The 21,900-nt window shown below is 37.6% G+C and overlaps 1 long non-coding RNA gene across 2 annotated transcripts in view; it reads left to right on the top strand.

Annotated features, from left to right (window-relative positions):
- Positions 1–21,900, top strand: part of LOC116742544 — a 78,587-nt gene that overhangs the window by 27,810 nt on the left and 28,877 nt on the right. Inside the window, exons 2-4 of one of the 2 annotated variants that reach the window (XR_004346509.1) lie at positions 11,914–11,972; positions 12,756–12,832; positions 21,525–21,644. This is a non-coding gene — a long non-coding RNA (uncharacterized LOC116742544). Of the gene's footprint in view, positions 1–11,913; positions 11,973–12,755; positions 12,833–17,822; positions 17,898–21,524; positions 21,645–21,900 lie in introns of those variants that run through there. The other variant, XR_004346510.1, reaches the window with a different exon arrangement.

The following is a 21,900-nucleotide window of genomic DNA, read 5'->3' as shown; positions in this document are numbered from 1 at the left end:
AGGGCTCGAACCCGTTTCCCCTGCATTGGCAGGCAGATTCTCAACGACTGTGCCACCAGGGAAGCCCAAAACCAGCATTTTTTTAAAAAAAAGTAATACATCATAAGCAAATGTATAACATTTGACAAAATTCCCTAATAACCCTGAAGAAAAGATTCTATGTATTATAGAATTATGTGTGAGTTAAATATAGTAGCTCTGATAAACATTTCTGTCATTTGATCAACCTTTAAAAAATATTAAACTGAGAACAGAAGGGGGAAATTGTTTGAAGGAGAGAGTTGTAATCACTGGTTTATTGCAACATGATGTGCAGCATCCTAATTAGTCAAGTATCATGTGCCACCTAGGCATGAAATAGCTATTGTTTCCTAATTTAAATCTGGAAATTTTCAATTGTAGAACAGCTTGAATAGCCTTCGTTGGAAGTAGCCACTGGGGTTTTTTTTTTGTTTTTTTGTTTTTAAGGTATTTGTCTTCAGAAACAATGAAGGTCATCTTGTATCCATAGAGACCACATGCACTTTCCTCATTATTTCCAGCATTATTTCTGTAATGGGTAGAGTTATTTATGACACTTAAAACAAAAAAATTTTTTTTCAGAAAGCAACTTTAAATATTATCACACAGTAAATATCAGTGACTGAAATTACTTACTCCGTAGTTTCTCAAAGAAATTAATTAATATTAGAAAATTAGTAGCCTCTCAAAATTGTGTATATTGGCGTGTTCAGTAGTTATCCTGCAGGGTGTGTGTGTGTGTGTGTGTGTGTGTGTGTGTTCATTTCTTGGAAATCATTGAAAATTGTAGACCCTAATTGTTTTAATTGGTTTTTTTTAAGACAGTAATTTCACATGCTTTAGATTAAAGCAAATCTTGGTTTCAGTGGAGTGCAGATTTTTTATATTTCATCTAGTCTTCCATCTCTTTCAGGAAAGTGGTGTGGGAAACAAAATGGTTTCAGTGTATTATTGTTTTATAAACAAAGCCAAGGTCATGAATTTGTTTGCTTATTATCTACTTTGCTTTGTTCATTTCCATGGACTGCACATCCCTAACCTAAATCAGCTGGGGACAGGGGAAGAAAATATTAGACATTTAACTTGGTTTAGATCTGCTACCAGTAAAACCCACTGTATTAGCAATCTAAATTAGGACACTTTTGTTAATGAAGAGAGTCGCTTTTAATGATAATATCAGGGCAACAGTCATAAATTGGAACTGTTTCAGGCAGATGTATGGTCAGTCTGATCGTTAGGGTTGTCATTCTAGTGTGTTGTTTATTATTAATTCTGAAACTCTGGGTTTAGGGAGAGAAAACCTCATTTTTGCATGTAGCAAAGGGAAAATGTATCTTGTAGGATAACTGGGTAAATTCTTTAATGTTACATATTTGCCAAGACAACTTTATAATGCATATTGTCTTTTGTAATTTATTTAGGAAAAAATTGCTGTTGATAAACTGCTTCTCTCTTGCCAATGAATAGCATTAACTTTATCATTTTTGTCCCAAGATGTCACAGATAGCGTTCAGGACTAAAAAGCCTATCAATCATCAGATAAAGATGGTGACTGGCAACATTTGTGTTTATTCCTTCTGTTAATTTGTTGTCCAGAAAGTCTGTTGTTGTAAACATCCCCGACTGGAAGCTGTAAGACATAGCTAAGCTTTCAGTCAGATGTTTGCTGCTACCGGCTCTTCACAGACATCGTTTCAGGATGGTTATATCTAAGAAGTAGAACAGGGGAGGCTATAAAATGTGTGGAAAAACACCAGGAATCTTTAGGTTTCTTCATTTACTGCTCTCTGTGAGAATGCATGTTTTATGCGAGAGTTTAGTGTGGGATGCTGTCCTGAGAACAGGATGTCCTGTAGCAGATGCCATCTGAGCTTCCCAGACAAGATGCTGCTGCTGCTGGGCCTTAGAGAATTTAGTTAAAAAAATTTTTTTTTCCACTATGGATTCTTATTTCTGTTTTTGCCCTGGCAGTGAACTTTCATTCTTTATTGCCTTTCCAAGTAGGCTAGAGTTTAACTTCCCAACAGTTCAGAAGACTGATTTCCTCCTTTAGAAATTCTGGAGACGTTATTGAGAGTACGTTTATCACCACCACCCCACCCTACCGCTCAGCAGTACACAACCAAGACATTTCAGTTTTCTCTGTAGTGAAGAAGTGTACAGACTTCGTCTCTGGCCTCTCAGCCCCCTGCCCCCCCCACCCCCCAGCTTCCTGTTCTCCACCCGGAATGATGTCACAGCTCCTAGTCAGAACTGTCCTCTAAAAACTTGCAGGACTTCAAACCACTGAGCCTGTTTACAACATTCACCATTGGTTATATTTGCCTTACTTTACTGAGTACATTTTCTTGAGTATTTTCAGGTTATCACTTGCCTTTTCTCTTCCTCATTAGGATGTTGCTGCCTTGTGAGCAGGTGCACTGTATCTTTTTTGTGTTCCCTCACGGTGCTGAGCAATACAGGGCTTTTCTCACAGGGGACATTCAGGGCAGACTATTGATAGCACATAATTTCACAACAGCTCTTTTTCTGAGTTTTGAAAATTTGTTTTCTTATCTCTGTTTGTCTTTTAGACACTGGGAAACATTTCTGTTTTATTGAAATCTTTCTCTTCAATAAAGCTTTGGTATTTTTTCATGTATTAATGTTAAACTACTAGACATCTTACTGTGTTAGGTTCGGTGCATAATTAAACCAAAAGGTAAAGTTCTTGCTAATTTTTTACATGCATATCTTCCTTGATTAGATCATAGGCTTTCTGAGGGTGAGGACATTATATCTTTATAATTACCGGTTTTCCTGCCGTCTGTGTCCAGTAGAGCACCTTGCCTGTATGGGGCCCCACTAACAATTCTGTTTTGTTGCAGCAGTGTCTACTATTTGCTTATATCTTTTATACAGATATATAAAATGTAGCTGCCCAGATGTATTCGTGCTGCAGCACTGATTCTTAAATGCTCCTTTATGCTAGTTTACAAGACTCACGTGGCCAGAGTGGAGGGAGGTGGCGTAGGTAGTTGCTTCAGACACAGGTAGCTTTGCAAGTTGAAGTATAATTTTCAAGCTTGGTGATTAGCATGCAGCAAGTATCCCTTCATACTCAAATCTTAATAAACGTGCTTTATTAAGAGTTGACCCTCTGATTAGCACATTGGAGGCCTTGGGTTCCAGATAGCAGCAAACAGGGCCATTTGCTCTAAGAGCCCAGGGAGTGCTCCCTGGAAAGGCAGAAAGAGTCCTCTGGTAATAGGGTCATTTTGTTAGACAAGGTGACATTGTTTCCTACGAAAAACGTTGTTACATAGCTTTGAAATTCAGTAAGGTAGATAGAAACTGCCTAGTTTAATAATTTGCCTAGCTGAATTTGAAAGACTTTTTAAAATGATAGCCCAGATCTATGCTAAAAGAAGGGTGGGTGTCCTGCACACAGCTGTGACACTCTGCACAGCCGTCCACTCATCCCTGGATACTCAGGATTAACATACAATCTATGTTACGTAACATTTGTTCCATGTTATTCTGCCCTAATGAGGTGAATCAGAGACCATGTCAGCTTTAATTCTGGATGCCCTTGCTTCAGTACAACCTTTTAGTCATTTGCAGATGACTTCTTGATGTTTTAATTTGGAAGAACCACAAACTTCCCAGTGGCCTGCAAATTTAGCAATCGACTCTACAGAACAAATGCTTTAAAATGTTAGAGAATTAGTATTTGCCAGTGAACCTGTAACAGCTTATTTCCCCATTCTTTAACTTAGTATTGAGGAAGACGTGTGTGGTCTTTATTACAGGTCTTAGAAACCTTAGGAATTCTTTACTAAGAAGATATTTTGATCTAGTTAATACTGAAAGTAAAACATTTTTAGTTACTGAATACTGTTTTCTGAAAATGACAGGTTTTTTTCCTTAGCATTTGATTTGTGACTCCTTAGGGGTTACTTTTTTAAGCAGACAACTACAGAATTGTCTTCAAGTTCATTTCCAATTAGATATGCTCGTGTACAAATATTCTTGGTTAAAATTACATTGTTGGACGGATCTTCATTGGTCTTGATGCCTGAGTCCCTTTTACGCAGAGCCAGAGGTGGCGTGGGGTGGGTGACCCGGAAGTGGGCGGTGAGCTTCGGATCCCAGCGTGCAGTCCTCATTGCGTGCTGAGGGCTCCGACTGTGGCCCCTTCGGTTCCTCTGGTTAAAACTTTATTCACTGAGCGAATGTGCCTCTATTTGCTGTGTGTGTTCAGGGAAAGAAAAATTTCAAGTTTGAGTATCAGTCTGAACTTAATTACTTTTCAAAATTATGCTTTTTCAGGCTGTCTCTGCCACAGTTTCCCCAGCCTGGTTCATTATGGGTGGACATGTGATGGGTGTTTTGACGTTGCCTTCCTCTCTCCCCCCCCCCCCCCCGCCCCCAATCTGTAGCATATGACAGACTTTCTAACAGTTTGATGTTCACTGCTATCTTTGCTCTGGCTTTCCAGCATATTTGGTGAAACAATTTAATCTTTAATCCACTGGTTTTCAAATATTAGCATGTATCAGAATTACTTGGAGGGATTATTAATTAAAATACAGATTGCTGGGCCTTGCCAGAGCTTATCATTCAGTAGGTCTGAGGTGATGCTTGAGAATGTGCATTGTTTTTCCTAAATTCCCAAGAGCTGCTGATGCTGCTGTCCTGGGTCCAGGCTTCCAGAAGCACAGAGCTCATCTTACATTCTTTTCCCTGTTCGGTATTATGCCCAGTTAGCGACTGAAGAAAAATACGCATAAAATCCCCAACTTAAAAACATGTAGTAATCCAAAAGTTTGTTTTGAAAAAGGTTTGTTGGAAACCTGAGACCCATTGTTCTCCCAGAGACAGCATCATATTAATTGTCTAGCCCACAAAACCTATTTGATTTGCAAAGAAAAGCAGAAGGAAAAAATAGTATTGCAGTGGAATACTTGAAACAAGAAAACTATACTTGTAGAGGAAAAAAAAAAATGTGTGTGTTTAATCTTGAGAACTGGTGCTTCAGGGGAAGTAGCCCAAAGAGGACAAGGGAGGCCAGGTAGAGACAGGAGGTTCTTGAAGGTCCTGGAATGCCTCTGAAATTCCAGAGATTTTTAGAATTTGCTGGCAATGGTTCTTAATATTTAATTTTACTTATAAATTTGAGGATTTCCTCTTCGTTGGTGCAGGAGCACTGATCGGGCCACATATGCTTCGTAGAGGTATGGGTGGTAATGTTTTCTTAATCAGAGGAGTGCAAAGAGACGAGGGATTTCTGAGAGGCAATTTAGCAACACTTGGGCCAGTAGAAGGTGTACTGAGATCAGAGTATGGGAGAGATGTTACTGAGGCAAACGTCACTGCATTATGAGTTGAGGGAGGAGATGGGGAGAGGCTCGAGGAGGGGGAAAGGAAATGAGGAAAAGGAAGGCTACAGCTAAGCTTTGAGCTCCTCAGAGGTGTATTGTTAACTTTGTCTTTTACCCAAAACAGGAATCTCCTTCCTGAGGAAGAATGGGTGATTGATGCCTCGTCAAGGCCATCAGCCAGGTTCCTCTAAATGCAAGTTCAGTTGTTTTGAAGAGAGGGATATAGGAAGATGAGAGGCTGTAAAATCAGCCACATTTAGATTGGGAACATTTACAAGATGTTTGCTTACATTGCCATAAATTATTTCAGTGAAAAGAATGTCACTTCCGCCTTTTCCCTTGGAGTTTAAACTTTGTCTCAAAATACTTTTTGATTTGACTTTTGCCTCATTTATGTCAATCTTTGTAAGTCCTGCTTTAAACCAAGTTTTCAGTTCATGTAAACATCCTACACTCAGCTGTAATACGTGGATCGGCTGGGAGGTGGATGTTTACTTCAGCTGACTTGGAATATCAGCCATTAACATTGATACAGGATTTGGCAAAAATAGTAGAGGCTTGATTTTTTTTAATGTAATAACTATAAATTTTAATTACTGTCATATCTTTTCAGTTGTGTCATTGTAGCTCTAACATGACATAAGACTCTGGGGTTTGGGGCAAAAGAATGTCTTGTTTGGTCGGTGACGTCACATTTGTAGCCCTTTCGGTGTGCTCTGACAAGCAAGGGCTCTGATATTAGACATGTGTAGCCATCTGGGCTCTGCCAGTCAATTTGGTATGTGATTTGGAGGAGGGAATGGCGCTGTTTCACACCTTGGTGTTTTTCTCATCTGCAAAATAGGTATGGTATCCACTTCACAGGATTGTTGTAAGGATCGACCTCTGTGATGAATGCAAAGTGGTTCGTTTGTCAGTTCCTGTCACGTTAAGTCCTGATAAATGCTAACATGCTAGCTGTTGTTAATACCAGCTATAATGCCTAATAATAGTACGTAGCATATTTTAGGTGTTGAGTAAATAATTGGTGTTATGTTTAAAGTAGATCTAACTCATTTTTATTTTAGCAATAAAGATGATACCAACTTTCTGATTTAATGGAAATGGTTTGAATCTTTGAAATCACTGTAATTTAGTGGTAGAGTTTTGAAGCCCAGCTTCTTGAACTCATATCCTGGTACTGCCACTTACTAGCTATGGTATTTGGGGGAAGTTATTACTCTCTCTGTTTCTTCTGTCTGCTAAATTGGGATTATAAGAGTACCTACCTAATAGGATTGTTATGAGATTAAACGGATTAATTTTATAAATGAGTTAATACCAGTAAAGTGTTAGAATAATTCCTGGTACATACTAAGCTCCTGAAAAACGGTAGCTATTATTATTGTTATTACTATTATTATTATTTTAAACATGTGTTTGTCATCCTTTTTTTTCAGAGTATAGTTCTGCCATACATTTGTAAATAAAGACAAGCTAATACCTGATAACTAGTTCTAGGTATGAATTGTTTGATTTCAATTATACTTTCATATTTCATGCTTTTATTAAAAACACTCTACTTAAAATTAATTTTCTGTAACTTAGTTTTTCAACTCCATGAAATCAGCTCTACTTTTCTTCTTTTGGTGACACATCCACATTCTGTACAGGTAAAACACAAAGCAAACAACAACCACAAAATCAAAATGACTCAAGAAGTACATATTATTCTTTCTAGCAGCTTGGCGAGTATCCATAAACTCTTACCTGTGCCTAAATCCAGAATTAGAATTCGTGTTTGCTGCTTCTCCTCTGGAAGATGTCTATGTGTTATGAAAAATTCACAATTAAATAAAAAATGTGAAGTCAGGGCAGGGAGACTTGTTCTTGAATAGGTGAGTGCTGTCTTTCTAATTGTATTCTATTTGTCCAATATACTAAAGTTTAAAATTTTTCTTTTTATTAAGTGGGAGCTGTTCTGTTATGTACTTGGATGTAAAATGTATATTTCGGTGAGTTCCACATGTTCATTTAAAACTTGTCAAGTGCTTAGGTTATTTTCTGACTTATAATACTTCAGGAGAAATATTGCAGTGCATTATGGAAGCATCATATAATCTAAGGGTAGTTTTATGAAATATATTTTTTCAGATTAAGCATGTGTAAGAGTTCCCCATCAGTTTACCTTTGAACCTCAGTGAACAAAATATAAAATTTTTCTTTTATATTCTCCACTATGAAAAAATATTTACCGTATCATGTGGTTTAGGCTCCCAAATGGCCTGTAGGTTAAATTCCTAATTTATAGTGTTTTTTAATGTATTGCTTTTTTCTTTTGTTTAATAGCCCTGTATCTATATCTTTATATTCCATACTTTGCTGATTATATTATGGGGTCTTTGATCATTTGGGCTATCAGCTTTGCCTCACCTGTTATCACTTAGAAAAAGCTCCACATGAAAGTTGAGTTATAGTTAAGTGAAAAAAATTTTTTCACTTTATCTTCTTTTAGTTAATACAGTAAATTATTCTGTTATACTGAGCTGTCTCCCACCCTTTAGAAAATACATGCCTTGATTTCTTTAAAAACCATACATTTATTAGAAATGTAAAAGAAATTTTTTTCTGATGAACATGTGCTTATCAGTTTTAAATGTTACAGAATCTGGTTAAATGTTAAAATATCCCCATTTCCCCCCCTTATTTTCCAATTGTCATTTTTTATTTAATTGATTGATAGAGCACATAATATAAAGTTGGATTTTTCAATAATATTTAAATATGTTCCGAAATTAAACTCCAACTATTTTCTATAAAGTTTGAAGATTTGATATCTCTCCTCATAATTATTTGTTATGCATTTGGCATAAATTATTTAACTTCTTCCTGTTTCATTATATCTTTTTCATTTCATCAGTTCCCAATAGTAGGATTTTATGGTTCCAAACAAATGTGTCCTTTGGCTTCAGTAATCGAAAAATGTCAGTTAAAATGGGGAATCTGATACACATGAGTTTACCTTTTAGTTCTGTTCATTTCAGTTTTTTTAAAAAAGCAGTTCTACCATTAACATTAGCCTTAACTTCCTTTAATATTATGGAAAAGAACACATCCCAAGGGTGTTTGTATAATTTAATACACATTATTCCTGTGAGGCTGAGTAAAACTGTTCCGGGAATCAATGTCTTAGCAGTAGAACCTGTTCAGTCACTTAACTGTCTGTCTTGGGACTAACCAGATACAATTATAACTGGTTTAAAAGTTCTGACCTTTTCCTTGATTATTTCAACGTGATTCTTTAAAGACTGTTAAGCTCTGTGTTTAGTATTTGTCCTACTGTCTAAAAATATTTAAAAACAGGGTTTGGACTATTTGTTTTGTTTTTTAAAAGTAGTTTGAGAAAGTTTCTTTGCTACTTGTTCTTCATGCAAGTTTTATAGGAGTTAAAATTCCCTGGGAAAATAAGGGTTTTTGCAGGGTTTCTTTGATTGAAAAAGTATAAAATGTCGCTAAAGGTATACAGTTGTCTTAATTTTGACATAAATTTTCCTTATACTATAGGTTATCTCTGAAAATTTTTGTTTTGGGTATCCTGTTTATATTTAATAATTGTTGTTTAAAATTATGTAGTAATATAGTCAGTAGCACAAAAAGATTCCATGTTGACCAGAATACTGGGTTATTTTCAAGTAAAGGTATGAATATGAATGAGAAATAGAGTTTGGGGACTGGGTACTGGCAAATCCTTAATTTTCAGATAACTTTTTTTTTTTAAGTTAACAATAACTCCTTTATAAAAAATATTTATTTATTAATTCATTATTTATTTATTTTGGCCACACCGGGTCTTAGTTGTGGAGTGCGGACTTCTTAGTTGTGATGTGCAGACTCTTAGTTGCGGCCCGCATGCGGGATCTAGTTCCCTGACCAGGGATCGAACTCGGGCCCCCTGCATTGGGAGCGCAGAGTCTTACCCACTGGACAACCAGGGAAGTCCCTTCAGATAACTTTCTAAATGTGTGGTCATTCATTCTGTAATATTTAGAGTAAACGTGAAGAGTATATAAAAATATTCTCTTCACATTCACATACCACGGCCTACCTTTTTCTTACACTCTGAATTATTAACAGTGGTGATCCTTCCAAGCTCTTGTGTTTTTACACACATATACCTTTTTTTTTTTTTTTTTTTTTTTTTTTTTTGCGTTACGCGGGCCTCTCACTGTTGTGGCCTCTCCCGTTGCGGAGGACAGGCTCCGGACGCGCAGGCTCAGCGGCCATGGCTCATGGGCCCAGCCGCTCCGCGGCATGTGGGATCTTCCCAGACCGGGGCACGAACCCGTGTCCCCTGCATCGGCAGGCGGACTCTCAACCACTGCGCCACCAGGGAAGCCCCTACATATACCTTTTTAAAATACTTACAGATACTGCAAAATTATTCTCCAAGGAGTCTGTGCCAGTTTATACTTTCGCTAGCCATGTAAGAAAGTGCCTGTTTCCTCACATCCTTGCCCCAAAGCATTACCATTCTCGTTCATTTTTGCTGATCTGATGGTTGCAAAGAAGTATCTGTTTTTATTTTCATTCCCTTGTCTAAGAGTGAAGCTAATATCTTCACATTTTCATTGGTTTTCTTTCTTTCATTTTTATTTTTTTGATTGTATGTTCATGTCCTTTGCCCATATTTCTTTTGGTTTGTTAATTTGTTCTTATTGTTTTTTAGGAACTGTATGTATTTTAGATTTTTTTTCCTTTCTAAGTTATTAAATGTGTTGCAGATACTTCCTCCTAATCTGTCATGTGTTTTTTAAAACTTTATTTTAAATCATTATGTAATTTTTGGTAACTTCTGGGTTTTGTTGTCTTAGGAAGGCCCATTCCACACTCAGTGTTATAAATACATTATGCTGGGGACTTGCCTGGTGGTGCAGTGGATAAGACTCTGTGCTCCCCATGCAGGGGCCCAGGTTCGATCCCTGGTCAGGGAACTAGATCCCACATGCATGCTGCAGCTAAGAAGCCCGTGTGCCACAACTAGGAAGCTGGCGAGCCACAACTAAGGAACCCTGGAACCGCAATTAAGGAGCCCTCATCATTTCAAATTTTATTTTTAGTTACCCAAAGATTTCTTTTAAGACATTGATTCTGATCAATTTTTTTAAATCATAAAACTCATGTAGAAAGGAAAGTCTGTTCTATCAGTTCTTCATCTTCACATTAACAGTCCTTAGATCTTGGGTGTTCCCCTGAGTTTGTCACTCATTTTAATACATCTGTCATTATTACTGTCTGAGTATTCATAAATACCACCGTGTATATGGAACACCTGTTACTTATTACTGGTACTTATTACTTTTGTAATGTTCTCATCTAACCCTTGCAGCAGCCCTTTAGGTTTATGGTAAGTGTTATTAGTATACTTTACAGTTCAGGAAACTGGGGCTCAGGAAAGTTAAGTTGCTTATAATCACAGAGCAGTTAAAGTGATGGAGATCCCTGACCTCAGAGCAAGTGTCCTGAGTACCATAAGTGGTTCATATATGCAGGCTGTGGGTCTCAGGCATTTGTGGAGATTAAAGAAATAAATGCATGGGCGAGATCTACCCTCAAATATACAGTCAATCTAGAAAGGAACATCTATAATTTTTTAAAGGCCTGTGATTAAATGTGTGATTCTAATTTTCATACCTTTCAGAACCAGTGTATGCTGTGCTACCAAATAAATGCTCACTTTTGTCATTTTCTTATTAATAAGTTTGCTGATATTCTTTGACTCCTGTCAATTTTCATATTGTTATTATTGTAGAATCAATAGAATTTATAATTGGGTCTTCACTTTAAGGTGGGAAATAAACGCAGTAGTACCGAGAATGTTGCATATCCATTCTCTCCATCTGTATGTTAAACCTAAACCACAACAGGTTTACTGTGCTCATGGGCGCTAGCCATGAGCAGAGTCATCTACATTAGAATTCCAGTCAGTCTTTGTTTTTTTTTCCGAAGTCTTAATAGTCGTCCACCTTGAACCTTTAAAGTATATTTTTAAAACTGCACATATAATAAGAATGATAGAGTTTTATTATGACCCTAAAGAAGTTATTTCAGCTTTTTGTTTCCACACAAGCATTTAAAGTTTTCGTTTCAAACTAAACAATGAAAAGTTTGTACTGTTTACTTATGTCTAAAAAAATGATTGAACAGATCCCAGGCAGCTCAGACAGGGCAGGTAGAAGGCTCCGAGGGCTGACATTAGGAAAACTAATCCAAGTGCTTAGAAAACTTGATGTAGCCATGCCATACAGGAATGTGTTCTGTACAGTTGTAGGTAGAGCTCTGGGTAGACCAGAGTACAAGTCTTTTCTGAAGTTTTCAGGATATCTGGGATTTGAATTCATGCCTTGTATTTATTTTCATATGTAATAGGTTGAGTATGTAAGAAGCAGTGTTCATAAAAGCTGGCAAACCTGTTTTACTTGTTTCTCAATCTTTTCAGATCATTGCTTATAAAACACTGACATTTACAGTAAATATTTTGTTTTAAATACAGGCTAACGCTATCAAACCCTGTGTCCTTGCGCTGCACTCATTTAATGACCTCGCCCTTTGGTAAGTTGGCATGTGGTTTGAGGTGGCTTTCGGTGATGGAGAGTTTGAAGGAGTTAAAGGGAAAAGCAAGAAGAGAATAACATTTTCAGGGAAACGTGATCATACAATGGACAGGCCCTTGAGAGAATAAGAGATTATCTCTATCTTTATTATGTGACCTTTGGCTAATTCCTGAAGCACACTCACTTCATATGCCTTGTATGTAAATGAGAACATTACAGTTTTATAAGTCCCTTTATCTCTGTGACTCCAGTGATCTGTTTCATTGTGTGTTTGCGTATGTCAGTAGCTCGCAATATTTAGCAGATTGAGTTCTAGGTCAAACCACCTGGATTCATCTGTATTTACCTATCTCCTAAATTGCAGTGATAATTTAATTAGATAATCCAGATAATCACTTAGCACACTATCTGGCACACTATCTGGCACATACTAAGCCCTCAGGAAATAACTCACTCTTCAAAACTCAGTTCAAATGTCTTAATATTACCTGGATCTTGGACCTTCCAGGTAAAAGGGAGGGAGGGTTCTTATCTTTGTGTCATAAATATGTCTTTTACTATCTTCTAGGTTAGCACTATCACTGGTACTAAAATTATCACTAATTTATTTACATGTGTATTTCTCCTCTTAAATTATGAGCCCCTTGAAGACAGAAACAAGTTTATCTTCGTAAATTCAGTGTCTGACATGATAAATTTTGTTGAAAGAAGGAAATTTTATTCTTGTTTTTCTTTTATTTTTATTATTAATTTTTTTTTTTTTTTTAATTGCGGCATGCAGGATCTAGTTCCCGGACCAGGGATCGAACCCAGGCCCCCTCCATTGGGAGCGCAGACTCTTAACCACTGGGCCACCAGGTAAGTCCCTATTTTGTTTTTAAATACGGTCCCCTCCCTCTCTCAATGGAAGATAAGCTTGGAGCAAAGGTGTCCAGTAGAAATGTTCTCAGAAATCCTGGGCATGTTATCAAAACACTGTTTTTTTAACAGCTATTTAATTGCCACTGTACTGCCAAGGATTAAATCAGTTTTTTACTTTGCTTCTTCACAGTGTTTTCCTTATAAAAAATTAAAGTAAGAGAATGACTGCCAGGTGGAGAAAACTGTCCACTGAGGAATTGTATAAAGGCATCATAATGGCAGTATAAAAGAGTTGATCTTGGAATCAAGGCCTTGGGTTCATGTTATAGCATCTGCTACTTTCTAGCCATATGACAGTGATCAATGATTTTTATCTCTCTGGCTCTACAAAGTGGGAGTACTTCATGTTACTTGTAATAGTAAGAAAAACAGACCATAGGGTGTGAAGGGTTACAGTTAGTCCTCTGGTAGTGCTCTGGTTTCACAAGTCTTTTCTAAAGTTCTTAGAATGATTAATAGGAGGTAATATTCATTCAGTACCAGCACTATGCCTGCTTAATAGAAGACACTCAATTATTTCTTGAGTGGAGTTAGTTTCAGTTGATACTATATATACCCTTTAAGTTTGAAAAAAGCCAACTTATTTTACCATGTACACAATTGTTTACTGTTAAAAGTGTTTAAATTAATTGTACCCTTGGTTACATGTTGAAAAACAGAACTGAAATGTTAAGTGGTGACCAAGTAATTATACTTCCATCATGCTAATGTTGTAGGGAGGAATAAACAAAAACAGCAAAGGCATACCCAAGAATTAAGTTGCACAATTAAAGGTTAATATTTTCTCAACACAAAAATGCAGGTCTCTACTTCATCCTACTCTCCTACAGTTAATTTTTGATAACTCGAGACACACACTGAAAACATTAAAGCCAACTAGGTCTTCACTGATTACATTTTCCTTAGAAAAGGTGGAAGTGTAGAGAGAATTATTCTTATTACTACTGATACAGATAAAATTGGCTGGTTATTAGATGCCTTTCAGTGTAGTGGTTATGGTATATGAAGCTCTGTTGCCTGTGAAAGTTTTGTCCAAATCACTTCCCAGTTGACTCAAAATCCCCCACTTGTAAGTTCTCCTTTCCCTGTTCTTACTGGTTTTCTACCTTCATACCTTTGTATGAAATAAACATTTTCTTCCAACTCTCAGTTTGTGTTTTCTTCATTTGTTCTGCTTTACAAAGTGCATCAATTAGTGATTGAATTTTACTGCTGTGTAATAGAAAACTGCAAATCAGTGGCTTAAAATGGTGGTTTATTGTTTTACCTTCTCACATAGTTTGTTTCCAGGAATCTTGGTGGCATGACAGACTGAATTAACATAAACCTTGCTACCACCACCATCCCATAGCTCCAAACTCAGAAAGATGCCAAATAAAACATAACATATACACGCAGCTGACTGCAAAAGAAAAGAAAGGAAATACCAACTGCCAGAAGTGAAGAGAAAACAAAGCCAAAGTAGTAAACGGAGGCACTGAAAGCCGCTCTGACCTGCAGGGTTATCATCTTGGCTAAGAGCCTCACCAGTGAACTCTGGGACTTTTAACAGTGAGACATGACCTGACAATTCAGGGAAGGTGGGACTGAGACCTCTGCCGGAAGCCAAGACCCTAGAAGGCACTGCAGCCTCAGGAAGGGGGGCGCAGAGCTCTGCACAGCAGCCTGGGGGCTGCAAAGCAGCTTCTGAACCTAAGAGTAGGTGGAGGGAAAGGAAGATTTCCGTGACAAAGAGCTGAAATGTCAGTTACAGTCTTGCTCTCACAGTATCCAGGCTTAGCTTAAAAATTATTGTGACCACCTCCTTAATGTGCAGGGCACAGTAAGGTTCTGGTGGTAAAGCAATGAATGAAACAAATTTCTGCCCTCTTGGGGCCTCTCTTCTAGTGTCACTGGGAAGAAATTTACTATTTCAGACACTTGATAATTTTTGAAACGACAGGAATAAGCTAGAATACAGCATAAAAGAGATGGAAAAAAATGAAAGATTCACACAAGTAAGATCCAGTGTACATATATATTTTAGGAGTTTTAAGCAGGAGGATATAATAGAACTGGGGGTGAGCAGTTGTGAACTGACCTAAGGCAATGTATTCGTGTACAACCCTTGGTAGATAATAGTACCCACTGAATGCCCACCCACCCCAAACACACTCCTGCCCCCAGATCGCCCCCTAACAGCCAGGTTATAATGAAGGCAGTTTCTCACCAACTTCTGTCACCAATACAGATATTAAGTAAGGCAAAAAAAAAAATCTTACTGCCTGTTCTGCAGGCTTAAGGAAGTCCTCTGCCCTTTGAGATGCTCTAACCACCTTGCCTGAAAGTTCCCTTCAAGAAGCAGAATTCTGTTACCCTTAACAAAACCTGTGTTCATGGCCGGACACTGAGGACCTTTCAGGGGATTATATTAGGACATCTTCCCAAATGGTAAGGGCTACAGACCAAGCTGGATTCTTTGTCCTTTTCTTGCAGGGTGGGCGTGCAACTCTACTTTTAGCCAATCCGCATAATCTTGAAAACCTTTAACCATCAGGAGCCAATTTTTGCAGTTCATCATTCTAGTTAACAGGCCACTAATTTCACCAATAAAAATTTCTGACCTTTACTATGTAAATTAGCAAAGCATTATATGTTGGTCAAGAGACAGACAACAGTACCTAGGGAAGTTGCCTCTGGATTATGGTTTCTCTAATTAGAGTGTGAGCTGATCATCCTGGACTGTACTTTCTTGGTCAGAATACTAGCAGGACCTACGTGACAACTTTACATGAGTAACTCGTGCCACAAATGCTGGATTATTTAAATTACAGATATCTTAACAGCTACATTGGAAGAGATAAGTGGCTAAGAAGCTTCCAGAATTGATCAAAGACATTGTATCAGGAATGATATTTGTCTTGTAACAGAACCAAAGTAAGAATGGTGCTTAAACTGTTAGGGTTTACTTTTCTTTCACATGTTGGCTGTCCAGGTGTCCAATACAGTAGCTCCACAAGATCAGTGGGGCTCCAGGCTTTTTCTGTTCTTTCCTTATGACCCACCATCTTTAGTGCGTGGCTTCCGTCCTCGTGAAGAGATGGCAGCTGCAGTGCTCACATTCCAGATAAGAAAGAAGAGGCAAGGGCAAGATACACTGCAAATATGGCAAAATAAAGACTTTCCAGGAAAAATAAGAATTTGTCACCAGTAGGCATACACTGGAAGAAATGTTAAAGGATATTCTTCAGGCGGATGCAAAATGACCCCAGATGAAATCTAGAAGTGAGGGAATAAATGAAAAGCAATGGAAATGGTAGATGTGTAAATGTAAATATAACTAAAACTGTGGGATTTAAAATATCTGTAGAATTAAAATACATCATATAATAACAAAAGACACAGGGAGAGTAAATGGAGTTAGTTCTCTCAGGTTCTAGCAATTGGTAAGTGATAAAATTAATACTGTTATCAGACTGTAAAGTCAAGGAGGCATGTTATAATCTTGAGCACTAAAAGTACAATAGAATGTGTATCTAACACTTTAATAGAGGATAAAATATAAGAAGGCAAGAATGGAAAAGGGAACATAAAACAGGTAGGTCAGATTTTTAAGTTGCAGAATATAAACCCAAATGCGTAAAGTGATTCATTACTTGAATTAAAGTTGAAAAATTATCAGCTGAATCAATATCCCACTACACACTTCTTACAAGAGACAAAACTCTAAGATCACATAAAACAACCAAATGGAAACAGTGTAACTATAGTTTTATCCCACACAGAGATTTAAGGCAAGAAGCATCTCTAGAGATAAAAAGGACATTTTAAAGTGGTAAAGGAATTAATGCACCCAAACCACACAATCCTAAATGTGTTTGTTCCTAGGACAAATGTAAAATATATAGAGCAAAAGTGATAGGAGAGGGGAAATAAGTAAATCCTGAATTATAGTTAGTAACTTTTACGCAGCTTCTGCGATAGCTGATAGAATAATCAGACCAAAAGAAAAAAGAAAACAAATCGGGACACAGAAGATCTGAACAATACCATTACTAAACTTCAACTAATTTGTGTATGCTGAACACTTGATCAAAAAGGCATAATTCAGTTTCTTCAAGTAAACGTTGAACCATCTACCAAAGTTGACCCTTTGCTGAGTCTTAACACAAACCTCTACAAATTGTGAAAGATCAAAAGCCTTCATTCTGTATTCCCTAACATGGGAATTAAGCTAGAAACCAGTAACAAAAAGATGGCTAAAGAAACCCCAACTTGGGGTTGGAAATTAAGTAATACATTTGAAAACAGTATCTGGGTCAAAAAAATTTTTTTTAATATGTTGAAGTGAACAGTAACAAAGCTACCAAAACTTGTTTCAGCTAAAGCAGTGTTTGTAGGGAAATTTATAGCCTTAAGTGTGTATATTAGAAAAGAAAAAAGGTTGAAAATCAATGACCTAAACTATTTTCAGGAAGCTAGAAAAAGAAGAAGAATGAAAAGTAAAAGGTGTAAGGTCAATGAAATAAATAGCATACAACAGAGAAAGTCAACAAAGCCAAAAGTTTGGTTCATTGAAGTCTAATAGCAATAATAACCACTATTGTTTAACATTATATTTGAGATCCTAGCCAGTGAAATGAGGCCTGAAATAACAGCATAGGTTTTGAAAGGAGGAAATAACACTATTTATAGACAACTGCTATTGTGCATAGAAAATTCAAAGGAATTTATGAACAGAATAGTTTAGCAAGGTCGCTGCGTACAGTCAGTATACAGAGACCAACTGTATTTATGTCAGAAACAAAGAAATAGAAGTTGTTAAAATGATGCAATTTACCCTAGCGTAAAATATCAAGTACCGAAAAATAAAGTTTTGAAAGAAAATCATAATATTGAGAGAAATTTGAAAAGATATAAATGTTTGGCTTGTTATCTAACTTCACAGTTATCAAAATCCCACCCAACAGGATGTTGAGAAATCAACCAACAGACAGAAATGCAAAGGACAAGACTATCCAAGGTAAACGAACAACAACAAAACTGAAAATATTTCACCAACAGTTATTAAGACCTGTTATAAAGCTATAGTTATGGCTGTAAAGTTGGTTGGCATAAATAGGATAGATAAATAGACCAATGGAACGGAAAGCCTAGGCACAAATCCACAAATATAGATGATCTGATTTATGACCAGGGGACATCATTGTAATGGGTGAAAAGATGGTGTTTTCAATAAATAGTGCAGAGTCAGATATCCATATGAGAGAAAAAAAAATTTACCTAGACCCCTTCCAGACACAAGGCAGAAAAATCAGTTCCATATGGAATATAGTCTAAATGTGAAAGGAGAAATAAAGAAAACATAGGAGAATACCTTAATGATTTGGGGCAGGCAACAATTAAAGTACATAGAAGCATAAAGGGAAAAAGGTTTTAAACTAATCTATGGTGAGTTACCACTACCCTGGCAAAAAAAATTTTTTTTCAATAAAAAAGACAATATAGGCTTCCCTGGTGGCGCAGTGGTTGAGAGTCCGCCTGCCGATGCAGGGGACACGGGTTCGTGCCCCGGTCCGGGAAGATCCCACATGCCGCAGAGCGGCTGGGCCCGTGAGCCATGGCCGCTGAGCCTGTGCGTCCGGAGCCTGTGCTCCGCAACAGGAGAGGCCATAGCAGTGAGAGGCCCGCGTACCGCAAAAAAAAAAAAAAAAAAAAAAAATATAAAAGAAATAAGATATGAATAAGGATATAGTTAAGATTTTTTTAATGACAAAACTTGTGAACTTATGTGGATAAATTTGAAATTTTAGTTATTTTTTAAATGGGGATCGTTGTGTGTATATAAAATAACACTAAATCTGAATCTTTTTAAAAATCTACTCCCAAGTAATCCACCAGATCTAAATGGCTTATGATGTGGTCTGTTAAACCTTCAAGAAACAATCTTTTTAAATATAGCAGTAGACAATGTTTTTAGAAAGGGGGAAGGATGGGGGAAGCTCAACTATGATACTAAAGTCAAATGGGATATGTGAGGGAAAAAATACTATACTTCAGTCTCTTATGAACATGGATGAACTAGCCTGAATATTAGCATTTCAAATTCACCAATTAAAATTCACTCATTGTGACAAAGTAAAATTTATTGCCAAAGTGGGAGAATGGTATGCATTGGAAAAGCTTTTCATATAATATGCACATTAATAGATTAAAAGAGAAGAATCATATTATCATCTCAATGAATGCAGGAGGAAACAACAAAGTGCAACACTCATTTTAAAAATCAACCAAATGGGGCTTCCCTGGTGGCGCAGTGGTTGAGAATCTGCCTGCCAGTGCAGGAGACACGGGTTCGAGCCCTGGTCTGGGAAGATCCCACATGCTGCGGAGCAACTAGAGTCCATGAGCCACAACTACTGAGCCTGCGCGTCTGGAACCTGTGCTTCTCAACAAGAGAGGCTGCGATAGTGAGAGGCCCGCGCGCCGCGATGAAGAGTGGCCCCCGCTCGCCGCAACTGGAGAAAGCCCTCGCACAGAAACGAAGACCCAACACAGCCAAAAATAAATAAATAAATTCATTAATTAAAAAAAAAAATCAACCAAATGAAACATCCTCTTGGTAGATTATGAATAGACAGAAGCTTCCTTAGTATGATAAACGATAACTAAAAACCCATGTTTAACATGATGAGTTAATGGTATAACTTCAGAGATGTTCCTTTAAAGTCAGCAATAGGACAGGGATGGCTGTTGTGCATCTGTTTCACATTGCCCTGAGATCCTGTCCAGTGCAGTAAGATTAAAAGAAGAAATAGGCATATGGATTGGAAAGTAAGAAACACTGTTAGTGGGCAAGAAAATTATTTGAAAGTTCAAGGGAAATTACAAAGTATTATAACTAATATGAAAGTTGAGGGTTTGGGGATATAAGACCAACATGCAAGAATAAGTAGTGCTCGTTTCCACTCGAAACAGTCTATTTAGGGTCTTCCCTGGTGGCGCGGTGGTTAAGAATCCGCCCACCAATGCAGGGGACGGGTTCGAGCCAGGGTCTGGGAAGATCCCATATACCGCGGAGCAACTAAGCCCGCGCGCCATAACTACTGAGCCTGCGCTCTAGAGCCCGCGAGCCACAACTTTTTTTCATTAGTAAAATTGAAATTACACATTGTTTATAACAACAGTTCCACATGTAAGTCTTTTTAGAACACTAAAGTTCTGCATCATACTTAGGTTTAGAAATTATTGAACATTTGAAGCTTGTTATAGACATTTGTAGCAGGGAAGTAGAAGATTGAAGTGCTTTTTCCAAAATCTGGGAAATCACACTGATGTTTTCATTGATTAAAAAAAAAATAGCTCTTGATAGAAAAAAAGTCTAATATTTTTTTGTTTTAAATCCAGCTACCTTTGAAGATATTAACAATAAATACAGTTTGTGAACTACCAGTGTCTCCTACATTGGTCATGCTTTGACTTTCCACAATTATGTAAGACATTGCATAACTTTGACATTCATTCAGACGAAGGTTACAGTTCAGATTAAGAGAAAATATTTGTACAAATTAATTTGACAAAAGAAGTTCCTTCACATGTAATAGCAGAATAACACAACAGAGCAACATGTTGCTTGTGATAAAGTATGTATACTCAAATTTAATATCTCTTTGAGACCTTTGCTTTAATCTGTTAGTATCTAACACAGATTTTATATTTAGTTCACTAGTTGTAAATTCACTTTCCTTATTAAGAAAGGCTGAGATTTTATAGTCTTACATCTAAATACATTATTTTATTTATTTATTTTTTATAAATTTATTTATTTCTATTTATTTTTTTTTGGCTGCACTGGGTCTCTGTTGCTGTGCACGGGCTTTCTCCGGTTGCGGCGAGCAGGGGCTGCTCTTCGTTGCTGTGCACGGGCTTCTCATTGTGGTGTCTTCTCTTGTTGCAGAGCATGGGCTCTAGGCACGTGGGCTTCAGTAGTTGAGGCACGCAGGCTCAGTAGTTGTGGCTCACGGGCTCCAGAGTGCAGGCTCAGTAGTTGTGGCACATGGGCTTAGTTGCTCCACGGCATGTGGGATCTTCCCAGACCAGGGCTCGAACCTGTGTCCCCTGCATTGGCAGGCAGATTCTTAACCACTGTGCCACCAGGGAAGCCCTAAATACATAATTTGTAAGTCCAAGTGATAAGCATTATAGATTGATTTCCTTTTTAAAGAGTCACATATTTCTAATTTCATATTTTTATTTCTGAAAGAAGTTACCTATGTCATTATTCCCACAATATGTAGTGTATTTATACACTAAGACATCCTTAGGGATGTTTCTTACAGCAATGTTTGAAGTAACAAGGGAAAAAAAAAAGTAACTTACATGACCCTAGCACTAGAGTCTCCAGTCAAATCAAGTCTATGGCCCGTAAGCTAAGAATGGTTTTACAGGTGTGCAGTGAAGGACTTAGCAAGTCTGGCTTACTCAAACCCTGCACATTCCAAAGATAAGTCTGTCCGTTGACCAAGTCCCTGGGGGATAACCTTTAAGCTCTTGGAATATCCTGCCTTCTTTGAGTGCCTGTGTTTACCTGGGGCCTTGAGCCACATCAGATAGATTATGCTAACAGTGATTTCTGGTGGGCGCATTGCAGTACGCAGGATCAGTTTGATTTCTGGAGGAGCTGGAAACTGAATAACTAAGGTCAGCCACGTGGATGCTCCATGCCTGTGAGACCTGACCCTCAATGAAAGCCCCGGGCATGAAGTCTCAGGTGAGTTTCCCCAGTTGACAAGAGTCTATATGTGTTGTCCCACGTCATTTCTGGGAGAATTAACTGCTGTCTGTCCACGCACCGGCTCCAGAGAGGACACCTGGAAGCTTGTGCCTGGTCTCCTGGACTCTTCCCTATGTGCCTTTTACATTCACTGATTTTAACCTGTACCGTTTTGCTATAAATTGTATCTGTCAGCATAACCACTTTTCTGACTTCTGTGAGTCATTGAACTAGAGGGTGGTCTTGGAGACCT

Source organism: Phocoena sinus, chromosome 17, assembly GCF_008692025.1.
Source record: "Phocoena sinus isolate mPhoSin1 chromosome 17, mPhoSin1.pri, whole genome shotgun sequence".
NCBI classification, from domain to species: Eukaryota; Metazoa; Chordata; class Mammalia; order Artiodactyla; family Phocoenidae; genus Phocoena; species Phocoena sinus.
This window is presented reverse-complemented; position numbering and strand designations above follow the sequence as displayed.